The sequence below is a fragment of the Berghia stephanieae genome, chromosome 8 (genome assembly GCF_034508935.2).
Source record: "Berghia stephanieae isolate SIO BIC M18660-M18661 chromosome 8, UCSD_Bste_1.3, whole genome shotgun sequence".
NCBI classification, from domain to species: Eukaryota; Metazoa; Mollusca; class Gastropoda; order Nudibranchia; family Aeolidiidae; genus Berghia; species Berghia stephanieae.
In genome coordinates this window covers 2,779,364-2,789,363 of record NC_088367.1, presented here as the reverse complement: position 1 = coordinate 2,789,363, position 10,000 = coordinate 2,779,364, and the positions used below count along the sequence as shown (strand labels likewise).

General features: G+C 35.9%; 1 protein-coding gene across 1 annotated transcript in view; it reads left to right on the top strand.

The window, feature by feature from the left end:
- Positions 1-10,000, top strand: part of LOC144978021 (uncharacterized) — a gene marked incomplete in the record, with an annotated part of 137,858 nt that overhangs the window by 105,994 nt on the left and 21,864 nt on the right.

The window sequence follows — 10,000 nt, the reverse complement described above, 5'->3', positions numbered from 1 at the left end:
CTCGGCGCATAGTTGAGCCATTGGAAAAGGCTCTTTACTCACGTTCTCTCACCGTACTCAGGTGTAAAATGAGTATCTGGCCGTTTACAGCGTTGTCTTTGTCCGAAAAATTGTAATATCGCCTAACAGGCGTTATGTCCTGTCCTACATGTTAAATGTTGCTGTTGACCAGGGACCCCTTGTAAAGTGCTTTGAGCACATTTAGTGGATATTGCGCTATATAAAAGCTCTATTTTATTTTTTTTTTAATAACCGAACACAATTATGGGTTCGATTTAACGAGTGTTATAAAAAAAACAAAAAAAAAAAAAAAACAATGTGAAATTGAATGTAAGCTTCAATTTAATGTACGAAAAACGGATAAAATGGACGTTTCGGGTTTATCCTTTTTGTCAACAAAACAGGATGAATGAAACACTACAGCCGACGAATGTAGCGGGGGTTTTTTCATCTTGTCTTGTTGATAAAGGGGAAACCCGAAACGTCCATTTTATCTGTTTTTTCTCGGACATTACATTGAAGCTTACGTTCAATTTCACATTTGTTATTTATTTCTTCGAGCTTCGAGCAGCAACATTTACGTTACCAAGTGTTGTCATGGACAACATTATTCGACCTGCCTATTTAAATTATTTTTTTTAGTCGTAATTTTTAGGAGATAAAAATGAATTGTAGTCGCTGTAGTTACTTTACAGATCAACAAAGGGGGCAGCCTGCGTGGCTCAGCGGTACGGTCTTTGCTTCATACACCGAAAGGTATCGAGTTCAATCACCCGCCGCCGCTGCGCTGTGTCTGGCCTTGAGCAATTAATTCACCTCACCCTAGTTCAATTTGCGGCGCTGGCGCTGAACTGCCAACTGACGCCTGTGGTTATATATATATATATATATATATATATATATATATATATATATATATATATATATATATATATATATATATATATATATATATATAAATATAAAATATATATTCGGCTGGCGGATGTCGTGGGTATTTCACAGAAACGCATAGCATAAATGCAAAATGCAATATAATAAAGCGTGGCTCGAACCCCGTGTCCCATTGCAATAATATTATGAGTGCAATGAATTCATTGCATTGCATTTTTTTGGGGGTTTTTTTTTTGTTGTTGTTGTTTTATGTAAAACTCAAAATTGATAATTTATATTGTAAAGTGCCCAGAGCTTGTGTTTTACACGAGAATGAGCCCTGTATAAATGTGTATTATTATTATTATTATTATTATTATTATTATTATTATTATTATTATTATTATTATTATTATTATTATTAATGCCTAATAACTTACTCATTTCGTCACCGCCCCCCCCCCCCGCCCCCCTTTAATCAGATGTTGTGGGGGGGGGGGGAGAGAAACATTCATGGCTAATCTAGATTATGAATCCTTTCCTTTGTTTATCATAGAGATCGATAACAATCCCGTTTTGTTTTACTTCGTGATCATGCATGTCGTATAAAACTTCCACTCACGCCCAGGTTGTATTTTATTGTACCCAAACTACCTCGTTTGAAGCAACGGACTCCCGCCTCTATTGATGCTATGCATGCGTTTATGTATGTAAAATACTCACAACATCAGCCGGCCACACGAAATGTACCAACACACAACATTTATGTTTAACCTATAATAATCCAGTGCTGATGGTTTCCATCGGATCCGCGGAAATCCGCGATTTTGGTTTCAGGTGAGGAATTTCCTCCTTTAAAAAACTGTCATTTTCCTCAATCAAATTTTCTGGCTTTGAGAGATTTGATGTTTAGTGAAACAAACTGGAGCAGTTTCCCCACTATCCAGAAGATAGCTAGAGTAGTTTAACATATCAATGGCTCTAAAAGTGGGGGTTGGTGAAGTAAACACGTGGCGTAAAGAAAACCATTCATAATTTTCCTCCTTTTTCCCATTTTGTCACCATCAGCACTGATAATCCATGAAAACCACGAATTTTCCCAATTTCAAGTAGTAACAAATAACAATGTGAAATTGAATGTAAGCTTTGATTTAATTACGAAAACAGATAAAATGGACGTTTCGGGTTTCCCCTTCATCAAGAAAACAGGATGAATTAATGAAACACAACAGACGAATGAGATAATGTGATAGTAGCGTTGTTAAGATATATATATATATATATATATATATATATATATATATATTATATATATATATATATGAATATCTGGGTGGGGATCCTGACCTCCCATAGCGGGCAGGGAGGTACATACTGTCTTCTATCCCTTTATACACGTCTGTTTTCCAACATGCTTTCTGTCTTTGTCTCAGAATGAGATTACTCGGTTTTGTCCTGGCCCTGGCCGGAGTCCTAGCTGGGAGGGAAACAGTCAAATGAATAGTTATTGTTTTGGAAGATGATATTTTTTCCTTGTAAATCATCTCTCTGTTATGTATTATTATATTTGTTATTTTCAATCTATAATGTAAGCATTTGAGTGTATTCCTCTTTGTTGGATGCTGTGCTTGTGTCCGGATGAGACTTATAGGTGATCTCAAACTAAGTACATTGATGGTATACTCTTGGAATCTACATCTGATCCCTATTTGTTCCCAGTTCCCCTTTGTCTTACTTTTTCTTGGGTGCTTTAATCGTAATTCTAGAACTTTTTTTCTATCCCATTTTCTTCCTTTTTACTGGCGCTGATATGACCTATATGTGTTGCAAGCGCCGTAAAACCCTTAAAAACAAAACAAACATATATAAATATATATATATGTATATATTAAATTATATTAAAAGATATATTAAACATTAAATCGTATATTAAATTGAATATGAAGCTTTCATTCAATTTGACATTGTGATTTGTTTCTTCGAGCTTCGAGCAGCACCAAATTTACATAACGTCAAGCAGACAGGTATGGGATAGACTAGGGTATCGTAGGGTCATCATTGAGGTCGTTAGTAACCATAGTGTCCCTCTAAAAACACCCATCAATGTCCGTCAGTTTATCCTTACTGATACCAACCAGCCTGGTGTGGTGGTCCCCTGGTTTTTATGGCTCTTGGGCCGGTACTTGCTGCTGTATAATGACACTGGTTTGATATACAACGACAATCACAACCATACGGCTCTTTATCTTTATTCTATTCTATCTATCTATCTATTTATCTTTCTGTCTGTCTATCTATCTATCTATCTATCTATCTATCTATCTATCTATCTATCTATCTATCTATCTATCTATCTATCTGTCTGTCTATCTATCTATCTATCTATCTATCTATCTCTCTCTCTCTCTCTCTCTCTCTCTCTCTATATATATATATATATATATATATATATATATATATATATATATATAAACCAGAAATGTCAGCTAAATAAAATGTGGTGACATACTCTGGAAGAATAGATTGCGCACATTTTGGTCTAAAGTGTATACAGTAGTGCGCTTTAATACAATCGGAAATAGTATCCGATAGTCTCCAAGACTTTTCAGTGTTTTACTGTATTTGTGCGATGTGTAATTCATTATAAATTATCATAAAAACTTATCTAGAACTCTGAGAAAAGACTTTTAGAATTTAAAATTTAGACTAGAAAGCTCGTCCTTCAAATATCGATCGATTAAAATGACCCTCGCTTTGGCAAAAAAAAAAAAAAGATCTCAAACCTGGGACGTCCCGATCTTTCCACTCTCCCTTGGATGGCCACAGTATATACGTGAAATGCCTTTCCTCTCCGCCTATTCCGTTGATTGATTTTGTTATAATAATATAGCGTAAGTAATAAACTTACATAGCGTTGACTGCGCTTACGAATTCATTTCGTTAGTGACACGGATCAATTATTAATAAATTATTAAAAAAAACAAACAAATTAAAAACAAGACAAATTGTAAATTAATGGAAATTAAGATTGAAATCGTGCCGATTATTCATGTATTATTAACGCGGATGGAATTTCGGTTAAGTGCACGCAGTTCGTAGGTCGATTCTCCATTTCATAGAACTTTGTACTTATCACTAATGCAGATTGACGTCACACTGTTAGTCCCACTGAGCACGTTGGATGTGGGTTTAACCTATGTGTGTGTGTGTGTGTGTATATATATATATTTATATATATATATATATATATATATATATATATATATATATATATATATATTTCAAGTATATTAGGCTTCAACAGTCATGACGTTACTTCCCTCGTAATGACGCGTAGTAACTTAGTAACTGGCTCTAAACTATCGGAACAATGGCGGGCGCCCTTATGAAATATTTCTCGGACGAGCATAAAACATTATAAAATCTGATCATGTTTTGACTTTTACACATTCTGATCACAAGACGTATGAAAAGTTCTAGCCAGCATAAGATAAAAAGTACCGATTTTCTTTGTTTAGAACCACGATGGCCGGCGTTGCTGGGCGACGTGACATCAGACTATTCAATCCAATTATGATCAACTTCTACAATATTGTTTCGAACATTCGCTCTCATCACTAAGTTCCCGATGAGAGCGAATGCTCGAAACAATAATGTATAAGTTGATCATAATTAATACTTGAAATATTGTATAAATGGCTCCTTTTATCAAAAAGTTGAGTACTATTATTTCATGGTTTTTGTTTTTATAATTTATATATATATATATATATATATAACAGCAACACTTAACATGTAAGACGAGTCATGACGACTGTGGCGATATTACCATATTTATTTTCGGACAGAGACAAAGCTGTTAACGGCTAGGTACTTACTCATTTTACACCTGAGTACGATGAGAGACTGTGAGTTGAGTAAAGAGCCTTTTCCGATGACTCAATAACTATGCTTGAACCCAAGACCTTCCAATCCGAAAGCGAGTGTCATACCACAGCCCCACAAATTGCCACAGAAAAGAAGCGTGACCGTCTCATTGAAGGTCTGTTTATAAAGTCAATCGAAGCCAATACGCTTCAACAGTCGTGTGACGTCACTTCCCCCGTATTGACGCATGGTAACTTAGTAACTGGCTCTAAACTATCGGAACAATGGCGGACGCCCTTATGAAATATTTCTGAGACGAGCATAAAAGCAATTCTAGATGAAAAAAATAACATCATAAATCTGATCATGTTTTGACTTTTACACATTCATCTTATCACAAGACATATGAAAAGTTCTAGCCAGCATGAAGAATAAAAAGTACCAATTTTCTTTGTTGAGAGCCACGATGGCCACCGTTGCTTGGCGACGTGACATCAGACTATTGAATCCAATTATTATGGGCTTGTTTTACCATTGTTGTAATGGGCAATTATTGTGCCTTGGTTTGAGAGGTTTTTTCCAATACAAAAAACTTCCCAATTAACTCGTTAACTGCCGTACTATGGAAAAACACACACAAAATAGTTTAGCTCACTCAACCCTAACACCGACTATATCCGTAGTTTACACGGGTTACTTTTACCCCATGCCTATTTATTACATTTTTCTGAGACAAATTATATGCGTAGTATCAAAGCTAATGTTTTTAGTTTTTTACATGTTAATGATAGTTGAATAAAACTATCGATGTACATGCTTATTAAAAAAAAATGTCTCCAATTTTGAACAGTAGAAAAAATCTATAGATAGTATGCGCTTGGCTAAGAAGCTCATAACATTGCCATCCGGAAGTATAACGGACCAACACACAAAACTCTGTGTATCCATGAACGTTTATAGTCAGGTTAATACAGTTAAGTGAGCATTGCCCATAAACGCGGATGGCAAAAAACAATAACAAAGACCTGAGTGACGTCATCTTCGAACTATCTCCAGGATTGAGTCAGTTAAAACTTGGCCTGAAGACTCGTCGTCATCCTTCAAATATCGATCGATTTAAATGAGCCTCGTCTTGGCGGCAAAATCTCTCAAACCCGAGACTTGAAGGAAGACCTCGCTAGGTCCCAGTCCCAGGTTTGAGAGTTTTTGCCAAGATAAGGGTCATTTAAATCGATCGATATTTGAAGGACGAGTTTTCTGGCCAAATTTTTAAAATACTTGTCTTTCCAGAGTACGGCAGTTAACTGGTTAATATTCATTAATTAATTAAAAAATTATTTTTACGAATTCAGACATGCGTGTGACCCGTGCGGGGATAGAAAACACAGCAATAATGACCCCCCTCTACCCCCCCCCCCTTCCCCCCTCTTTCAAGTCTCGTGATCTTAATTGTGATGTCAAAAAAAAAAAAAAAAAAAAAGATAAAAAGTAGAAACTCTAAAGGGAACATAAACGAATCGCGATGTAGGACAGAATGCTTCGCATCAAGTATTTATTGCGTACTCGACTACACGTATAAAAATATCGTAACCGGGTGCAGTCAATAACTGGACCAGTGGCAAACAATGTCATTGACAAAACCCTGGCTCCGGCGTCCTGTTCTCGGGTACTTTACACCGAGATCTCGTTCATTGCGGCGAGATAATGTGACGTAAGAATGCTACATCCGGGTAACTTTTTTCTCTCTCGTATCTCGTCGATCGGTACGATTCCGTTAAGAGTCTGTTAACTCACTCAGCCCTAACACCGACTATATCCGTAATTTACCCGGGTTACTTTTACCCCATGCCTATTTATTACATTTTTATGAGACAAATTATAGACGTAGTTTGTATCAAAGCTAATGTTTTTTTAGTTTTTACATCTTAATGTTAGTTGAATAAAACTATCTATATATATGCTCATTTTTTACTACATTTTTTTCCCATTTCGAAAAGTATCGAAAATATCTAGGATTGAGTGAGTTAAATACTCCTAGATATCCCTTCTCCAGTGCTGCCAATCCCAATCCCAGCCCATGTAAATGTGTACAATGGGGAGCCAAAATGAGTCAGATTCTGAAAAAAAAAAAAAACCCCAAAAAACGACCATCATCATCATTGCCTTTTTCACCCCGGGTCAGGGTATAGGCCACAAACAAACAGTTTCCGTCCTTCTCTATCCTGAGCTAACTTTTTTTTTTCTTTAATCTCGTTGCATATCTTATCAAAACCGATAATTAGCACTAAATCTGATAATGGGCAATTCGACCATACCAGCAATAATATAATCAATACTTAAATTAATGAATAATATTACACGTTACAGACTATATAAACAGTATCAACTTCCAGATCCACGTATAAATCTGATATGACCCAGCCAGATAATATTATTATATTGAATTCACTTCATGAATTTCTGGGTCAAGAAACAGATATACCTAAAGTGTTTAAGTACACCAAAAAAGGGTTATGAATCCTAAAAAAAAATGCTTAAATAAGAGAAATTTAATTATGCGTACAATCCTCACCATAATATGTACCAAAAAAAAGAGCTTTTATGTAGCGCAATATCCACGAAACGTGCTAAAAGCGTTTTTACAAGGGGCCCCTGGCCAACAGCAACACTTAACATTTATGAGGGACATGACGCCTGTTAGGCAATATTACATTGATTTTCGGACAGAGACAACGCTGTTAACGGCCAGGTTACACCTGAGTACGGTGAGAGAATGTGAGTAAAGAGCCTTTTCCAAGGACTCAACTTTCTGATCCGAAAGCGAGTGTCATACCACAGGACCACAGAGCCGCATTCATTCGTACAATGAATGAAAAGGCGTAAAAATACACATTTTTTAACGTTCGGTTGACACCAGTGCTACCCAACCGATACTCGAACGAGTACTTTACAATACAATGTGCATAATACACGGTTGACAGTTCAGAGGTTAACTACTTACAGCTTAAAACGAAACCCAAGGACTTTCATATTATTATTATATTATCGTCAATATTATACGAACCAACCAGTCACACATATAGAAGGAACGAAATTGACGTCACTCTGCTCTTTGGTATTTTTTTGGGGGGGGGGTGGGGGGGGGGAAGAGGGGGGATATTTTTTTTTAACAGCCAGTTTAATTATTATTAGTTCTCACTCAGTCACGACTATAAAGGTCACACATAGTTTTGCGTTTTGATACGTTATAGATAGTATGCGCTTGGCTAAGAACCCCACAACATTGCCAACCGGAAGTATAACGGACCAACACACAAAACCGTGGGTAACCATGAACGTGTATAGATAGTATGCGCTTGGCTAAGAAGCTCATAACATTGCCATCCGGAAGTATAACGGACCAACACACAAAACTGTGTGTATCCATGAACATTTATAGTCAGGTTAATACAGTTCAGTGAGTATTACTCATAAACGCGGATGGCAAAAACAATAACAAAGACCGGAGTGACGTCATCTTCGAACTATCTATAGATAGAATGCGCTTGGCCAAGGAGTTCACAACATTGCCATCCGGAAGTATAACGGACCAACACACAAACTCTGTGTAACCATGAACTTTTATAGTCTGGTTGATGCAGTTTAGTGAGAACAACTCACAAACGCGGATGGCAAAAAACAATAACCAAGGCCTGAGTGACGTCATCTTCGAACTATCTTTCGATAGTATGCAGATGACGTCACTCAGGCCTTTGTTATTGTTTTTGCCATCCGCGTTTGTGAGTTGTTCTCACTAAACTGTATTAACCAGACTATAAAAGTTCATGGTTACACAGAGTTTGTGTGTTGGTCCGTTATACTTCCGGATGGCAATGTTGTGAACTCCTTGGCCAAGCGCATTCTATCTATAGTCTGATTAATACAGTTTTGTGAGAATTACTCATAAACACGGTTGACAAAAAAAAAAAAAAAAAAAAAAAAAAAAAAAAAAAAAAACAATAACAAAGACCTGAGTGACGCCAACTTCATTCTATCTATCTATATCCGGCTGTCGGGTACTGTGAGTATTTCACCTAAACGCGTAGCATCGATTGAGACGACTGTGCGTGTTTTAAAGGGGAGTTAGTTCGCTCAGCATAATATCGACGCGTCTTTGTTTCTTCATGGTTGAGTTTGTATTCGTTTGGAAATGTGATAATGTTTATGTATGTGCCTGGATGTGTCATTTGTTTGTTGTTTCTTTTGGATAAAGATTTCTTCATCATTCTATTTTCTATCGTTTTTTTTTTTGTTTTGTTTTGTTTTTTTTTTTTTTTTGTTTTTTTTTTTAATTTAATACCACCTATCTTCAGCGTTATCGGAAGGAAATGGCCTAAGGTTCTCTCTCTCTCTCTCTCTCTCTCTCTCTCTCTCTCTCTCTCTCTCTCTCTCTCTCTCTCTCTCTCTCTCTCTCTCTCTCTCTCTTACACCGTGTCATAATATTATGATGATCTCCGTAAACAAAACAAAACAAAATAAAAACAAAATAAAACCAACAAAATAAACAACATAAAAAAAACAACAAAATAAAACAGACCAACTCACACACAAACACACACACACGCGCGCACACATGCTGCCCTCCCCCCCCCCCCCACCTCTCCACACACACACACACACACACACATACACACTCTCAATTAGCGTTTTCTATTGTCAACTTTAATTATATATTTATTTATTCATTTATGTATCTTGTTAATTAATTAAATTATTTATTTATTCACGTTTAAAAAAATAATTCTTCATCTAGTTTATTTATATATATATTTATTTATTTATTCATTTATTTATTTTTACTTATTTATTTGTAATATTTATTTATTTACAAATGTATTCATTTATTTAATACTTGTCTTAGAGAGAGAGAGAGAGAGAGAGAGAGAGAGAGAGAGAGAGAGAGAGAGAGAGAGGACCACAGGCTTTCCCTCTCATAGCTTGTTACAGGAATAATAATAATATAATATGGAGTATGATGAAGATGGTGAATGGTGTTATAGGGGAATGGTGAAAGTGAAGGATTGTAACGAAAATATTGGGAAGGTTGTTGTGATGATGATGATGATGGTGTTGGTGGTGGTGTTGATGCCGATGATGGTGACGATGACTACGATGTTACTAGTGTGCATATGGGATATATATATATATATATATATATATATATATATATATATATATATATATAATATATAATATATATATATATATATATTATATTATA